General features: G+C 43.0%; 1 protein-coding gene and 1 pseudogene across 4 annotated transcripts in view; both read right to left on the bottom strand.

The window, feature by feature from the left end:
* The window catches only part of CACNB4 (calcium voltage-gated channel auxiliary subunit beta 4), a 243,023-nt gene that overhangs the window by 133,438 nt on the left and 91,078 nt on the right, over positions 1-18,507 (bottom strand). The window lies entirely within an intron of this gene.
* LOC308248614 (large ribosomal subunit protein uL4-like) lies at positions 7,996-9,275 on the bottom strand (annotated as a pseudogene). The gene has a single exon. The product of its transcript is annotated as a large ribosomal subunit protein uL4-like (transcript).

The following is an 18,507-nucleotide window of genomic DNA, read 5'->3' as shown; positions in this document are numbered from 1 at the left end:
AACTTTTAATTATTTATTTTTTTGTTAGTCCTCACCCAAGGATATTTTTTCCATTGATTTTTACAGAGAGTAGAAGAGAGGGAGTTGAGGAAGAGAGAGAGCAAAACATCGATGCAAGAGAGACACATCAATCAGTTGTCTCCCACACATGTCCTGACCAGAGCAGGGAATTGAACCTGCAACCCAGGTGTGTGCCCTTGACTGGGAATCGAACTCCCAACCCACAACCCTTTGGTGCACAGTTGACAGTTTAACCACTGAACCACACTGGCCAGGGCTGTAAACTGACCTTTAAACTTTATGATTACTGGTAATACTTTGATGTCTTCCTCTATACACATTTTGTTTCACATGCTATAAGTAAAATTTTGTAGTCTCCCAATAACACAAGCATTTGCTCACATTACCAAAACTCATAAATATGATTACATTTCATCATATAAATATAATCTGCAGTTCCCATTGTTTTGCTCTCATAAAAAATGCTGGAATTATATTATGTGTAGTCTGCAATTCAGATTATTTTCTTAGGCTAGACTCCCAGATATTCTTGGGTCAAGTGTATGAACATTTAAGTCACTTGATCACACTGTACATAAAGAATTTACAAATTTATATTCCTATAAGTTTGATGTGAAGTTCTAATTCTTAGCCCTATTACCAGAAATTGGGCAAAGAGAGACCTAAAGGTCTAATTTTTTAAATCTGTTAATTTGATATGCAAAAAGTGGCATCTCACTGCTACTTTAACTTGCATTTTTTTGTTAATGAACATATAAATGTGAAAATATATGTGTGTGTATGTATATATTTATATATGTACTAGAGGCCCGGTGCACGAAATTCGAGCACTGGGGGGGGGGGGGTGGTGTCCCTCAGCCCAGCCTGCACCCTCTCCAATCTGGGACCCCTCATGCTCCCAACCACTCGCCTGCCTGCCAGCCTCATCACCCCCTAAACATTCCCCTGCCAGCCTGATCAATGACTAACTGCTCCCCTGCCGGCCTGATCACTCCCAACTGCCCTCCCCTACAGGCCTGATTGCCCACAACTGCCTGCAATCTTTGACCACATGGGGGCAGCCATCTTGTGTGAGGGCATGAGGGTCAATTTGAACATTAACTCTTTATTATATAGGATATATATATATATATATGTAAAACACTGCACTTTTTCATAAACATTTAAAATCTACTGACTCTGAGTGAGGAATTTCATATCTAAAAAAAAGAGACTGTGGGAGAAACCAAGATGGCGGCATAGGTAAACACCTAAACTGCTGCCTCACACAACAATTTCAAAACTACAACTAAAAGACAAAATGGACATCATACAGAACCACAGGAAGGCTGGCTGAGTGGAAATTCTACAACTAGAAGGAAAGAAAAGACTCAGAGGAGCTGCAGAAGGCAGAGGTATGGAGGCACGTGCGCGGCAAGGGCTGGCAACTGAGTACATGGCTGGCTTTCTCAATTCGGAGGGAGACAAAAGCTCCCGACTGCTCTGAACTCCAGTTCCGGGTTGAGACTCTGGGGACCCAGACTCATTCGGGGAGAAACTGGACTGTCAGGAAAAAGAAAAGCACACTGAGACTCAGAGGAGCTGCGGAAGGCAGAGGTATGGAGGTGCGCACGCGGAAGGGCTGGCAACTGAGTACGCGGCTGGCTTTGTCAATTAGGAGGGATACAAAAGCTCCCGATTGCTCTGAACTCCAGTTCCAGGCGAGACTCTGGGGATTCAGACTCATTTGGGAAGAAACTGGACTGTCTGGCAGCAGGCGAAAATCGAGGCGGCTTTCTCTAAGAGGTGCTTGCAGCAATTACCGCAGGACACTGAGACCCAGGGGCCTGTTTGGGCAGGGCTGATGGGAAGCCATTGCTGTCTGCTCCGCCCTGAGCTCCGCCCCATCCAAGCTGAGTACAGAGACTATTGCAAGTCTTGTCTCATAAGGGTGTCTCCAGCACAGAAGTTCTCCCAGCGTAGACACAGCTGATCCTCACAGCCAATTGGCCTGGAGGTCAATTCCTCCCAGTGATACCAACAACAATCAAGGCTTAACTATAACAAGACTGTGCACACAGCCCACAAAGGGGTGCACAAAGAGTGTCCACCTCAGGTAACTGGGGAGGCTGAGCCACTAGTCCCTATAGGACACCTAGCACACAAAGCCACTCTATCAACTCAGGGAAGCAGCCAAAATGCGGAGACAAAGAAATAGGTCACAAATGAAAGAAAAGGAGGAAAGCAAACGACTGGATATAGAGTTCAAAACCACGGTTATAAGGTTTTTTAAGAATTTTCTAGAAAAGGCCGATAAATTTACTGAGACCCTCGAGGATATGAAAAAAGACTAAATAGAAATTAAGCATACACTGACTGAAATAAAAAATAATATACAGAGATCCAACAGCAGACTAGAGGATCCCAAGAATCAAGTCAAAGAATTGAAATACAAAGAAGCAAAAAACACTCAACCAAAAAAGCAAAAAGAAAAAAGAATCCAAAAACTTGAAGATAGTGTAAGGAGTCTCTGGGACAACTTCAAGTGTACCAACATCCAAATTATGGGGGTGCCAGAAGAAGAGAGAGAGCAAGGTATTGAAAACCTATTTGAAGAAATAATGACTGAAAACTTCCCCCACCTGGTGAAAGAAATAGACTTCCAAGTCCAGGAAGTGCACAGAACCCCAAACTAAAGGAATCCAAAGAGGACCACATCATAATTAAAATGCCAAGAGCAAAAGACAAGGAGAGAATATTAAAAGTAGCAAGAGAAAAACAGTTAGTTACCTACAAGGGAGCACCCATACGACTGTCAGCTGATTTCTCAACAGAAACTATGCAGGCCAGACAGGAGTGTCAAGAAATATTCAAAGTGATGAATAGCAAGAACCTACAACCAAGATTACTCTACCCAGCAAAGGTATCATTCAGAATTGAAGGGCAGATAAAGAGCTTCACAGATAAGAAAAAGATAAAGGAGTTCATCACCGCCAAACCAGTATTATATGAAATGCTGAAAGGTATTCTTTAAGAAGAGGAAGAAGAAGAAAAAGCTAAAGATAAAAATTATGAACAACAAATACATGTCTATCAACAAGTGAATCTAAAAATAAAGTGAATAGGGGAGAAAACAAGATGGCGGCATAGGTAAGCACCTAAACTGCTGCCTCGCACAATTTCAAAACTACAACTAAAAGACAGAACGGACACCATCCAGAACCACAGGAAAGCTGGCTGAGTGAAAATTCTACAACTAGAAGGAAAGAGAAAAGCTCACAGAGAATTGGAGGTACGGCAAAGGGTCTTTGTGCGTGCAGAGAGGAAGGGCGGCTGAGAGCCTGGCTGACTTTCTCTGGCGGAAGGAGGAAGGAAGCCCCAGAACGCACTGAACCTCAGTTCTGACTGCACTGAACCCCAGTTCCGGGCGAGCCTCTGGGGACCCATGCTCTTACAGGGGGAGTCTGGACTCTCGGGCGGAGACTCGGGAGCTGGGGAAGGCAGAGGTCTATGAGTGCGCGCAAGGGCAATGCTGACGGGAAGCCAAGACTGTCTGCTCCGCCTTGAGACTCCACCCCATCCAAGCTGAGCACAGAGGCTATTGCAATTTGGCAAGTCTAATCCTATAAGGCTGTCTCTAGCACCGAACTTCTCTCAGCATAGACACAGCTGATCCTTACAGCCAACTGGCCTGGAGGTCAATTCCTCCCAGTGATACCAACAACAATCAAGACTTAATTACAACAAGGCTGTACACACAGTCCACAAAGGGGTGCACCAAGAGTGTCCACCTCAGGTTAACTGGGGAGGCCGACCCACTGGGCCATATAGGAAACCTAGCTCACAAATCTACCCTACCAACTCAGGGAAGCAGTGAAAATGCAGCGTCAAAGAAACAGATCACAAACGAAAGAAATGGAGGAAAACAAACAACTGGATATAGAATTCAAAACCACGGTTATAAGGCTTTTCAAGAATATCCTAGAAAAGGCCAATAAATATAACAAGACCCTCGAATATATGAAAAAGGACCAACTAGAAATTAAACATACACTGACTGAAATAAAAAATATTATACAGAGACCCAAAAACAGACTAGAGGAACACAAGAATCAAGTCAAAGATTTGAAATACAAAGAAGCAAAAAACACTCAACTGAAAAAGCAAAAAGCAAAAAATAAAAAAAAATCCAAAAAGTTGAAGATAGTGTAAGAAGACTCTGGGACAACTTCAAGCGTACCAACATCAGAATTATGGGGGTGCCAGAATAAGAGAGAGAGCAAGATACTGAAAACCTATTTGAAGGAATAATGACCGAAAACTTCCCCGACCTGGTGAAAGAAATAGACTTACAAGTCCAGGAAGCGCACAGAACCCCAAACAAAAGGAATCCAAAGAGGACCACACCAAGACACATCATAATTAAAATGCCAAGAGCAAAAGACAAAGAGAGAATATTAAAAGCAGCAAGAGAAAAACAGTTAATTACCTACAAGGGAGCACCCATACGACTGTCAGCTGATTTCTCAACAGAAACTATGCAGGCCAGACGGGAGTGCAAGAAATTTTCAAAGTGATGAATAGCAAGAACCTACAACCAAGATTACTCTACCCAGCAAAGCTATCATTCAGAATGGAAGGGCAGATAAAGAGCTTCACAGGTAAGAAAAAGCTAAAGGAGTTCATCACCACCAAACCAGTATTATATGAAATGCTGAAAGGTATTCTTAAAGAAGAGGAAGAAGAAAAAAGTAAAGATAAAAATTACGAACAACAAATACATATCTATCAACAAGTGAAACTAAAAATCAAGTGAATTAAAAACCTGAGGAACAGAATAATCTGGTGAATATAATAGAATCAGGGGCATAGAAAGGGAGTGGACTGATAATTCTCAGGGGGCAAGGGGTATGGGGGGTTCAGGAAGAGACTGGACAAAAATCATACACCTATGGATGAGGACAGTGGGGGGGGGAGGTAAGGGCAGAAGGTGAGGAGGGAACCGGGTGGAGGGGAGCTATGGGGGGAAAAAGGAGAAACAATTGTAATAATCTGAATAAAGATTTATTTAAAAATAAATAAATAAATAAAATTAAAAAAAATAAAGTGAATAAAAAATCTGATGAACAGAATAAACTGGTGAATATAATAGAATCAGGGGCATAGAAAGGGAGTAGACTGACAATTCTCGGGGGGAAAGGAGTGTGGGGGGTGCGGGAAGAGACTGGACAAAAATCGTACACCTATGAATGAGGACAGTATGGGGGAGGTAAGGGCAGAGGGTGGGGTGGGAACCAGGTGGAGGGGAGCTATGTGGGGGGGGGGGGGGGAAGAGGAACAATTGTAATAATCCGAACAATAAAGATTTATTTTAAAAAAAAGAACAGACTGTTATGCTCGTTTCCTCTTTTTGTAGAAAGCCTTTTTTAAATTCTATATATTTTTTATTGTTGATAATATTACAGATGTCTCCCATTCCCCCCCCCCCTTTTGCCCCTCTCCTCCCAGCTCCTACCCACCTACCCCAGGTCTTCACCACCCTATTGCCCATGTCCATGGGCCATGTATATAAGTATATAAGTTCCTTGGTGTATCTCTTCTCATCTCCTCATCGCCACATCGAAGTATGTCAGTCTGTTCCATGCCTCCATGCTTTGGGTCTTATTTTGTTGGTCAATTCATTTTGTTCATTAGATTCCACAAATAAGTGAGATCATATAATATGTCTTTCTCAGATTGGCTTATTTTACTTAGCATAATATTCTCCAGGTCCATCCATGCTGTCCCGAAGGGTACAAGATTCCTCTTTTTCACAGCTGCATAGTATTCCCTTGTGTAAATGTCCCACAGCTTTTTTATCCATTCATCTACAGCTGGGCACTTGGGTTGTCCAAATATTCACTATTGTAAATAATACTGCTATGAACACAGGGGAAAGTCTTATGAAGATGACATCTGGGGTTGGGGTTGTCAACAATGCTAGAAGAGCAGCTCACCGGCAGAGCTCTTTTACAACCCACTTACACTCTGAGAAGTCAAGCTCAGTAGAGGTTCTACCATCTACATTTTCTAAAAATTCCACTCCCATTTTAGTAGGCAAAAGAACGAGAAGCCACTGGGCTAAGACTGCAACAGTTAAATATTACTCAGCAGGTGCATGAATTCCTTAGGCATATGATGAAGAGCATTATGTCCTAAACTTTCCTTTTATTCTGTGGTGCTGACCTTACATCCATAAAGCAACTTATTCACCCTGTGAAATCTGTTTTTACCAGGTGACATCGCATTGCCCAATCCTACTCCCATCTCTAACAACCAATGACTCCCTTGCACCCTACTAAGCATCATACTTGAAGTTAATACCTATTGATACTGGTGTCACATAGCTTAGCATACTTGTCAACCTGAATAACGTGGGCTTTTGTAATGCCCTTATCTCCCTCTCAGAGCTAATACCATAATGGGGGGCAATGTAGAGGAGGCGGGAGAAGATCTGATGTTAGAAATAAAAGTTTCCACCGTATCAACTCTAGTAAATCCCATTTGGCTGGAATACACTAGTAGAAGAACAGTCTGGGTACAATGAGCCTCTCTTAACATTGCCTGGATCTGAGTGTCACCGTTAGCCTAGTCCCTACTGGGGATCACAAATTGAATAGTTATAAGTCATCAGCACCAGGCGGTCTGCCACAGTTGTCTCAGAGATTGTTTCTTCCCCTCTCAGGTGCTGAAAGTGGCCATCGCCTACCACCACAGAGAGACCATTCTGGAAGGCAGAGACGGAAGGTGGGCACCAACGTCAGTACTGAGAACCAGTGCCTACGTGGTCAGGTCAGAATGGAATGAGTAAACTCAGGTCCTTGACAAATCTGTAAGTGGAAAACTCACTCCAATTTTCCAACAAGAAAAGTAAGGGGCAGAGTTTCAAAATTAGGAAAAATCTGAGTTCAAATGAATTATTTTATCTGGTCTGCAGATAAATCCCCCAAAGTATCTGCATTACCATGACAACCGTTACCTTGGGTTCTTGGTACAAATGAATTGACAATGATGGACAGCCTATTTGAACTTCAAAAATTAAACCTTTAATGGCAATGAATATTCTTTGTGGTTTATTACTGCAGCTCAGGGCAGGTGCTTCAATCTCTGGGCTTGGTTGAATTCAGAGCAGCGAAGTGAACACTGTGCTTCATTCATTCTGTTCATCTGTCTCCAGGGGCCACTCTGCTGCCTTTGGATTGTTTCTGCCATGGACCTCATCCTCAGAAAATTTACAGGACAGAAAAGCTTGGAGGCCACTGAGGATAAGCTGTGATGATGCATCCTGACACCTTTCACTGATGTTTTGAACTAAGTGAAAGAAAAAAGCATTAACAAGTATAGCAAACTTGGTGCCTGGAATTAGCAAACCAGGACACATACACAAAAGTGCAATCACAAGGTCACACATTCACAGCTAGGCATTTAGCTGTGTGTCACTGTAAATCACCACGCTAGCACTTCCCCTCCTCTTCATTATTTTTATTTTTCTAAATTTAGTGTCATTATAAATGCTGTTAACTCAGATAACTTAGTACCTATGCACAAGGAGAGTGACTCTCAGTTTGGATGAGGTCCACCAATCTAAATGTCTTCCCTTTTGTATATTCTCATTCCCAATGACAACATCTCAGTCACTAGGTATCATTTTCTGGTGTTCATTCTTTTTTTTTACAGAGAGGAAGGGAGAGGGATAGAGAGTTAGAAACATCGATGAGAGAGAAACATCAATCAGGTGCCTCCTGCACACCCCCGACTGGGTATGTGCCCACAATCAAGGTACATGCCCTTGACCGGAATCGAACCTGGGACCCTTGAGTCCGCAGGCCGACGCTCTATCCACTGAGCCAAACTGGTGTTCATTCTTTTTGTTTGTTTGTTTCTCATTGCCTTTGATCATATTTTTATTCAAAATTAGCTGTCCAAAATGATTTGACCATTATGGAATAAACGAGTTTATGCCACAGGCTTCTTTTCTTCTGTGGTGGGTTTCTTTTCTGCGGGCTTCTTCTCAGCTGCTGGTTTCATGGTAGCTGCAGCCTTTTCCCCCACCAAAGGCTTCTTCTGCTTCTTAAGGCCCACAGCCTTCTTTCCTTTCTTCCCTACCACAGGCTTCTTGCCTGGAACTCCCTTCTCCTCTGATTTAGCTTCTAGTGCTGCTGCTGCTTTATCCACCCAGAGCTTGTGGTTCTTGGTCTGACGAAGAATGGTGTCCCGGCGCATGGTCTTTGCATATGGGTTTAGCTTCCACATGACCCTCAGGGTTTTCAGTGGGTTCTTCTTCAGGACTCTGCGGTGAATCTTCGTGCGTGGTGCTCGCAGGGCTCTTTGGATCTCTGGGCTTTTCAAGATTCTGCGAAGGTCTGTACTGAGCATCTCGTGCACGGGAAGGCTGTAGTTACTCTTGAGGGAGGCAGCTCCACGCCAAGTGCCATACAGCTCATCCAACTTGCGGAAAGCACGCTCAGTCCAAATGCAGAAACGGCCCACATGCCCTCCAGGTGCAAGTTTCAAAATGTTCAGTTTGCTTACATTAAGCAGAGTAATTCCAGGGATGTTTCTGAAGGCTTTGATGATACCGTTGTCCTCATTATAGATGATACAAGGTCCCCTGCGCTGGATATGCGGTTTCTCATTTTGCCCTTGCCAGCCCTCATTCGCTGAGAGGCATTGACCCTTTTTATATCATTCCAGGCCTTAAGTTTCTTAAGAAGCAAAACAGCCTCCTTGGTTTTCTTGTAGCCTTCAACTTTATCTTCAACCACCAAAGAAAGTTCAGGAACTTCCTCAATACGGTGACCTTTAGACATGACCAGTGCTGGTAAGGCTGAGGCGGCGAGGGCAGAACAGATGGCATATCATTTCTGTGTTGTGTTTACTCTGCGGTGCCAATGGCGCCAGGTTTTGGTTGGTGCAAACATGTGGCTCCCACGACACATATTTCCAAAAGCACCCTGGCCAGAGCGATGATTTCCACCACCTCGGACTCTGGGAATTCGAGCCACAGCTCTGCCACTACCCCAGGACTCAGCACTGGTTTGATGACCTGCCAATTCACTGACAGCATAGGGCTGTCTATTGTTTTTGCGCAAGTTGGTGTGAACAAAGTGCACAATATCTGGTCGAATGGGAGCCTTGAACACAGCAGGTAAAGTGACATTTTTGCCAGATGTTTCCCCCTTTTCAGAGTACACAGATATCAGTGGACCAGCACACGCCATGGCGGAGAGAGAAGGCCATGCTCCTCTCTACCCAGCGGCTCCCACAGGAAAAGCTGGTGTTAATTCTTGAAGATTTATTTATCTGCATATATTGGCAGTTCCAACCAGTCTTCATATACAGTATATTCATTAGAGTTTGTACCATTCCTTTTAAAAATTTGATTCAATGAAACAATTTATTTTTTGTTCCACGAAATAAATTTTATACTTCCTTTTTATTACCGAATAATTTATTACCAAATGAAATACAATTTTTTAAAGACCTTAAGTTTTAGATGAGGACACACTATTAAATTAAGTAAAATTTCCAAAACTTACTTAGAAATCAAAGTGAAGTAAAATCTTAATGGTAAGTTTTTGCAAGTAATTGGCTGTAAATTAATGTTACTGGTATTTTTCAAAGAAAAGTGGAAGTGGACAATAGTAAACCCAGGCTCTCTACCAAGGACACGACTCTCCCACGTCTTGCTCTCTGGCTCCACAAGCTCTCCAGACCCTAAGCACCTCTCATTTTATTTAAGACCTCACACCCTAGTGGGATCTAAAATCCTTCTTTTCCATTCTATACCAGAGTGGGTAAATAGTGTGATTAAAAAAAAATTTACACTGGAGGCTGGGAAGTCCAAGACCAGGGTGCCAGCAGATCTGGTGTCTGACGAGAGCACTCTTCCTGTTTGCATGTGGCCACCTTCTTGCCATGTCTTTACATGGTGGAGATAGCAAGCCTTGGTGCCTCTTCCTACTCTTACAAGGGCACTAATTCCATCATGGGACTCTACCTTCATGGCCTCACCTAAACCTACATACCTGCCAAAGGCCCACCTCCAAATACCATCACTTTGGGAATTAGGGTTTCAACATATAAAACTGGGTGTGTGCTGGGGTTAGGAGGTGGGGAAATTCAATCCATTACAACTGCCCAGCTCTCCTTCTGTATCTATCACCAGTTTTCTCCTCAGTCCACACAATCTTCATCAATCTGAAACTCCTACCTCACTTCTCCTCCTCTTTAACCATTAACAGATTATCTCACTCCCTTAACTCCCAGGAGGCAAACATCAACATTCCCTGAATTTCCCGTTCCATTCCACAAATTAGACCTCCTTCCATTTTGTTTCAGTGGAAGGGGTATCCCCCTCCTTCTCAGATAGAGTTCTTCCCGGGTGCTCAGAATCCCAATTTCTCTGGCCTCAATATGAACCTGGTTCCACTTGCTCTCTCGACTATAACTTTAACCCATAGCTCTCTTCTGACTGAGGTCCCTCTCATTCAAGAACAACAACCCTTCCTTAGCCTTGACTCTCATTGTTATCAACCTATTTCTAGTGTTTCCTTCACAGCCAACATCCAGAGATGTATCTACACACTCATTCCTCATTTGTCCTACACTATCCTGTCTTCACAACCCGGCCTTTAGCCTCACCTCTGCCTTACACTATTCTTGCCAAGCTCTCCAGTGACCTTTTGTCACTCACTATATCTATTAGAACCTCGTCTTTCATGACCTCTAACACTGCTGACCTTTCTTCTCTTGGAAATTCCCCTGTCCTTGGTTGCTGTGTCAGAAACCAAGGACACTCTCTGACCCCCTCTCCAATTTTCCAGAATTCTAGCTCCAGCTCTCCCTCAGCTGAAACCACCTCCCATTTTCTGACAATTCGAAAATAAATATGTTCAGTTCAAATGTGTGTTTGGAGTTCTGGAACCGCATATTTAGCTGCCTACCAGATGTCACCACTTGGATGTCCCACAGCCCAGATATGTTACACTCAACACATCCAATAGTGACCTCACAGCCACGTCCTTCGAAACCATGTCCCTGAACCATAGAACAGAATGGCACTTCAACCCAGTTGTCTGATTTGGAAATCTGGGATCATCCTCTGCACTTCCCTTCCCTCTCTCCACTAAAGCCCACATTTTGTTATTATTCCACCTGACACCTTTTAAATTCCTCCTCTTTTCTCAATCCCTTGGAGTTTAGGCTTTCCTAATTTTCTCCCTGCGCTGTTGCGAAAGCCTCATCACTGGTCTTCCTGCCTCCACCAGTGCCACTCTCTCAAGTCCCGCATACCTTTCCCTTTTAATGCCAAAATATTCTGTATATCTCTATCTTCTGACTCTGCTTAAACAACACCAAAAGCACCTCCCTTTCTCTGCGATAAAATTCAAATTCCTTTATGGATTAAAGTACAAGCACGTCCTGATGTGGCCAGCCTCATCCTTGCGTGACTTCCTCACACCATGTGCTCCAGCCATACACATTGCAGCTCCTGAGGTGCTTGCTCTTGCTACCTGTGTTTCTGAACCCTCTTCCTCAAAAACTCTGGGTGCAGGCTAGAAAGGGTCAGTAGGGAAAATTGACATCTGTAATATTTTCAATGATAAAGATAAATTATCTTAAAATGTTTCACTACCACATTACTCATTCACCTTACTTTCTTATTCAAAAGTCAGCCTTGCCCAGCCGGCAGGGCTCAGTAGTTGAGTAGTTTGATCTATGAACCAGGAGGTCACAGTTCAATTCCCGGTCAAAGGCACATGCCCGGGTTGTGGGCTTGATCCCCAGTGTGGGGTGTGCAGGAGGCAGCCAATCAATGATTCTCTCTCATCATTGATGTTTCTCTCTCTCTCTCCCTCTCCCTTCCTCTCTGAAATCAATAAAAATATATGTATATTTTTTAAAAATCAGCCTAGTTTCTGCTCACTTGCCAAAAGCTCATCCCTCTCCAGTTGGAGATTACATGTCCCCGCTGCCAGGTCTCCCAGGTCTGGGGTCCACCGCATCATAGAACTTATCCCGCTGCACCCTCCACACTTGGGTGAGAACGGGAAGCTCTGGAAGGAATAGGGACTGGACCACTGCATTATATTCCACTGCAGTGCCTGTTACATAGAACGTGCTCTCAATTTGTTTAATACTTGAAAGAGTTCTAAAATTTTGGGGTTAACCTCATCCTCGCTAAAGCAGTTTCCATGAACCACATTCTGATCCCTCTTACGCTCTGATTGTATCTAACTAACCAAAGTCATGACACTGATCTCGATGAAGCCCCAATTTCAATTGAGCAGGCAGAGAACAAAGGAGCAGGCATCCAGCCGCATCAGAAAGAGATTACCCAGGGCAGAGACACACGATGTGAGCAGAATCTTCAAACATTCATTTCATAAAATGACAAAGAAGTCCATTTACAATCTTGCTAATCATTTGTTTAAAATGTTACTTTAGAATGCTGTTTTCCCATTGGGAGTTGGTGAATTGTATAGCTATATAAAATGAGATAAAATCTAATGGGAATAAGTCTGCAATGAATTACATAGGGAATACAAATTATGATACTCAATTTCTCTCAAAACCTGCACGTCAAAATCCTATTTATCTTTAGACCTTTGATTACACCAGAAAATATCCGACTCATGATAAAACTCATATTATCTCTAACGTGCTCCTGTCAAAATCGCACGTAGTGAAACTCTTTAGAAAGAGGGCTTTGGTGCTGCTCTAAACCCTGGAACTGGGCAGCTCATCACCTTGGAACTCAGTCTGGCTCCAGGTTGGCTTCAGGACTCTGGGCACAGGAGTTCCACTTTGGAGACCAACGTTAGCTCATATTAATCAACAGCACTTAAGACCAAAAACTTCAGCCTGGGGAACCAGCCTTCCCAGAAGTTGGTCTTGATAGCTGTTAAGCTCACTGTGGAATATCTTTCCATTTGTTCCCTAACATGACACTGAGTTTAACTCCTGTTCTGTCGGGGGCCAGAGGGGTTGACCACATGCCTTTTCCTGGTCTCATCTTACAAGTCTACATATGTTGTACTGAATTGGGAGCAGCCATTAGGTGACGAACTCTGGTGAAGCATCAAATGACATGCCCATAATTGAAAATGGGGTGTGAAGAATGTGCTTCGAATTGTCCAAAGCCATAACTGTCTGAATGCAGGGTTTCTGAAAAATCCTTTTTTTTTTAACGAGGCCATAAGAAACAAGTAATCCATTTCTTCATGTTTCCATTTTTCTGGACTCCAAATTTTTTAAAAATCTGGAAATGTTATCTCTATCTACAGAGAGTTAAAAGGAGACCTGGAAAGAGATGCTTCTAATGATCGCTTCATCATTCCACGGTGGCGGACTTCCCCCAAAGCAGAGCCTAAGACAAAGGACTAGGAGGTGATCTCAGGGAGACAAGAGACTGAATTAGGGGAGAAGGAAAAGCCAGTGAAAAATGCATTCCTGAGGTGCCACTGCAGAGCTCCATCTCACTGAGGACTTCTAAGCATCAGAGTAAAGTGCCCTTAGGATTGCACCTCTGAAGGACTACAGGTTAGGTCTCCTGACCCATTGGCTGAGAGGGTGTTAACTCCCCTGCATCCGGGATAGGCTTTAGCAATGTCTGAGGAAACTCCAGAGGCCTCAGGGCAAAACCCTTAGGCAAAAAAGAGAGATCGTAAGCAGGCTTCTTGCATGAGAACCATCCACCACAGCTGCACCTGAAATCAGGTGCTCCCAGGAGATGTTGCATGGGGCCCACGAAGTACCAGCTACAACCATATGTGGGTGTAAGATTCTCTTTGCGGTGTGACAAGGTACACTTACTATTTTTAAAAAAGCACTTTTCTCTTCAGTTTGTCCCATTTCCTGGGGATTTTAATTAATAGCAGTGTGCATTTGCTCCCTGCATTATCAGTTTACCTTTCAAGTAATTAAGAATAAAATGTAACAGCAATTATGGTTTGGGGAGGTTGTTAAGTACATAACTATGGAAATAAAATAAATACAATAACCATTGGCAGGAACCACTAAATGGATACCTCCTCTGGAGGGCTTGTACTCAGCAACACAAAGTTCCAGCCTTCTCTGTAAACAGCCCAGCTCTTCCACCTGTGAGTACAATAGTTCCTGACAGGTGTGAATGCAAACCGGCACCTTGGGGAGCAAACGTAAGTTTCTGGGAAAGCTGCAACCAGACCCTAGCCACCATGCCAATCAAAGATGCAGCATTTCTTAGCACCATTTCTTCCCTTATTCCAACTGGGTCCAATGTAGCCACCCCTAGAAAAAGCTGATGCTTGGTCACTGCAAGCTGAGCATTTCATGTCCTTTGACTGACCTCTTTACTCCTGCAAATCAAAGCCAAGTCATGTCACTGAAGAAGCTTTGGGAATATTCCACTTGCTAAATTGCAAATGGTTTTGCAAGTATTGCAAACAGAAAACCCGAGTTCTTGGTATTGTCAAAATGACACCTTCATAGGTTTCCAAATTCAGTAATTATTGTTTTCCTCACACCCACTGACAGGGCTGAAAATGAGTGGCCCTCATACGGATCTCAACTTGGTGCCTTTTTTGGGCAGGTGTGGGAAGGAAAGACAGGAAAGCATCTTGGGTAAGGTCAGGGTTAGAGATGTTGAACCATGTTTTCTTAACACATCTTTGATCCACTAACTGTATCTAGAAGCACTCTGTGAGACTAAGTAATTTTTAGATACCATTTTTGTTTGACCCAGCAGCCCAGACCTACTTTCAGGGACAGGAACTAGGAGCCTCAGGCCCAGGATAGATGACATTCATGGGAGCCAAAGAAAGTTGAGTCAGACCAGAAGGAGCATAGGGCAAAAGTGACAAAGCAAAGATGGAACAACACAGCAGTGAGGAATCCGTAGGAGAGGGGAGGCAAACACATTGCATGAGGTGCCAGGTAAGTAATCAGGAAGCTACTTCTCAGAAAGGGCATCGGCTGGGGACCACTTGTAACAGTGAAATGGATAAACCCAAAGAAACAAATTTGGAGAAAATCGGTCCAATGTGCCAAGCATGCTCATACTGAGGTTTAAATTCTACAATGAGCAATCTAGAAAGCGGTCCCTTTTCTGTAGGATGCCCCACGTGCTCCTTAAGCAAGCGTTATTGCCTGCCTGGCCTACATCGAGAAGATAACATCATTTAGGCCAGGTTCATCTTAGGCCACTGATTTCTACTAGCCTTGCAAATTCTGGTAATGACTTTTGAGTCTAAGCAAAAATAGCAAACAAACTTAAGCCTGAGGCCCATGTGCTGATCAAACCAGGAATTTGATAAATTTGCAGAACCTTTTTGGATTTTAAGCTTTTCAGAAGTTTATTCTCAACAAGACATATTCCAAGTTATTATTGGCCCACTGAGTCCCTCTAAAAGGTTGGCAGGCTTAAATGCCAACATAACTACCAACATGACTCTCAACCTTAGATACACACCGGGAGTGTTCTTGAGTCCTTCAGATGACAAAGTAAAAATGAACCTTGAAAACTCCCCCAGGCAGTGGCAATGAACCACAAGGCCAATGCAGTTATGAGATCAAATGAAAAAAACATATGTGAACTTTTTGAATGTAAGATTTGTGGCTTGTAGTTGTTCAGTAATGTGCTTACCATAAAAGGAATCTTAGTGCGTTAGATTTGATAAGCATTAGCAAATAAATAAATAAATAAATAAATAAATAAATAAAGCACTAAATTTATAGACAAAATGATTCAAAGCATAACACCATGAACAAACATGCTTCCGGAAAGTCTGTTTGTCATTTGGAAGTACTGGGAACCTGGCAGTATTGCCTGGCACTTGGGCCCACCAGTACCTGTTAGAGCTATCAATTGCTCCTGAGATGAAGCAAAGTTTTCCTTGGCCTGGTTTACTTAAACATTTACTCCAGCTCCCCAAATACCTCTGATTCTGCTGCAATCTTGGAAGGCTGACCTCAAAAAACGAGTTCAAAGCAGTTCAAAGTCTGCAAAGGGAAAATATGCTCTTAGACGAATAGTTGGAGGAAGTCCTTATTACAAAGAAAGACTGCCCTGGCCGGGTGGCTCAGTTGGTTGGAGCATCATCCCAGGTTGCAGGTTCGATCCTGGTCAGGGCACATACCTAGGTTGTGGGTTCAATCCCTGGCAGTGCATGTACAGGAGGCAACCAATTGATATTTTTCTCTCTTTCCTTCTCCCTTCTTTTCTTTCTAAGATCAATAAACATATCCTCAGGTGAAGATTTAAAAAAAAGGCTGTCTTCTGTTTTTTTGTTGTTTTCCTCATACACACAATGACTCCAGCCATAGTAATCCTACAGACAGTTTAGTTGGATTCAAGAAAGGCGTTGCCAGTGGTAGATATTAGCACGAAATTTTTAAAAATCCATTTGCTTGCAGACACTATCCCACTAGCCAGCTTAGAGACCTGAACAATACAATCATAGCAGTCAGATTTTTCCCTTCACTTATTGAATAAAGCTCAAACACAACAAATTCAAGGCTTAACTTCCCCTGTGTGTTTGTTTGACTGTGAGTGTCAACACCCTCATGTACTGCCCAGACAACCGAAGATTAATGGAGTAAGAACCCCTGAGGTGCACTGTGATTCGGGGGATCGAAGTAGAGAACTCGGAAGCTCCAAGTGTTAATCCTGGGTCAGCCTACAACTTGCCAAGTGACCTTATATAAGCCTTTTGGCTTTCAATGTTTTCCATCTGCAAAATGAAGAATGTGAGTGACTCAAACAGCCCAGTATCCACTCCCTTCCTAAGACTTTTATCTTTCTTCCCCATCTGGAACTCAGTAAACCTACCACTCCTTTCACTATGAAAGAATACAGAAACCACAGAACAGATTTCTGACTTTTTCACTTATTTGCCTCTCTTCTGACTAGCAGTTTCTAAGACTGAAAATCCAAATATCTTGTTTAGGAAGCTAAGAAGAAGAAGAAGGGAAGGAGGATAGGAAATGTCACAAACAGGCATGGAGAAGGCTCTAGAAAAGCTCTGGTTTTCCATCTAACAACTGTTACCTATTGGTGTTTAAGAAAATATAACAAGGATCTAGTCCCTAGAGATGAAGTGTGCCCATTGCTGTATAAATATACATCACAGGGTAGAAAGACCAAGGATATTTTATTTCACTGTGAAAAAAATAAAAAAGATATGTCCACATCCAGATCCCTGGACCCTCTAGTTGTGGCCTCATTTGGAAAAAGGGTCTTTGCAGATGCAATTAAAAGGGTCTTTGCAGATGAGATCATTCTGGACTATCTGGGTGGGCCCTAAATCCAATGACAAGTATCCTTATAAGAGACTGAAGAGGGGAAAACACAGGGACACAGAGGAGAAGCTGATGATACAGAGGAGAAGGCAGAAATTGGAATGATGTAGCCACAAGCCAAGAAGTCAAGGAATGCCAACCACCACCAGAAGTTGGAAAAGGCAAAGACCAGAACCTACCCTAGAGCCTTCAGATGAAGATGACCCTGCTGACTCCTTGATTTTGGACGTTTGGCCTCCAGAACCATGAGAAAATAAATGTCTGCTGGTTTATGTCACCAAAAGTGTGGTAATTTGTTACAGCAGCTTCAGGAAACTAATACACACTCTATCCACCTATAATCAAATCCCTAAATCTGTCCTTTTCACCACTGCCATCTCACATAAGAGCTATCATTTGAGAATACTTCTCAATATTTTGCTGCTTCATTAGTCCATTAGGTTGGCACATATAACAAATACTACCTAAAGACCCCAAGTCCATTCTATCATCTAGAAACAAATGTTTATCAAGTAGTTAAAATTAAGTTGGAAACTATGTGATAAGTGAAAAGAGAACATAAACTGATGTCCCCAAACCTAGTTTTGCATCCTAACTCTGCCATGTATTACTGTGTGAATTTGAATGAGCCCCTTAATTTCTCTGACCCTCTGCTGGCTTATTTGTGAAGTGGGAGTAAAAGTACCAATGCCTCACAGAGTTGGGTTATAATGCTCAGATCATAGATGTGAAAGTGATTGGGGACCATACAGAAATGAAAAGTGCTTGTTATTCTCGTTCTCATTGTTTCATCTCCCCTCTACTAAAGCAAACAGAGGCACTGAGCAATCCATCTAGGACTGTGGTCGGCAAACTGTGGCTCGTGAACCACATGCAGCTCTTTGGCCCCTTGAGTGTGGCTCTTCCACAAAATACCATGTCCTGGGCGAGTCTATTTTGAAGAAGTGGCGTTAGAAGAAGTTTAAGTTTGGAGAAACCAAGATGGCGGCATAGGTAAGCACCTAAACTGCTGCCTCGCACAACAATTTCAAAACTACAACTAAAAGACAGAATGGACATCATCCAGAACCACAGGAAGGCTGGCTGAGTGGAAATTCTACAACTAGAAGGAAAGAGAAAAGCTCACGGAGAATCAGAGGAGCGGCAAAGGAGGGCTGAGGTACGGAGACACGCACAGAGAGGAGG

The sequence above is a fragment of the Plecotus auritus genome, assembly GCF_963455305.1.
Source record: "Plecotus auritus genome assembly, chromosome: 5".
Classification (NCBI taxonomy): domain Eukaryota; kingdom Metazoa; phylum Chordata; class Mammalia; order Chiroptera; family Vespertilionidae; genus Plecotus; species Plecotus auritus.
Note: the sequence above shows the minus strand (reverse complement) of the source record. Positions and strands in the feature narration are given on the sequence as shown.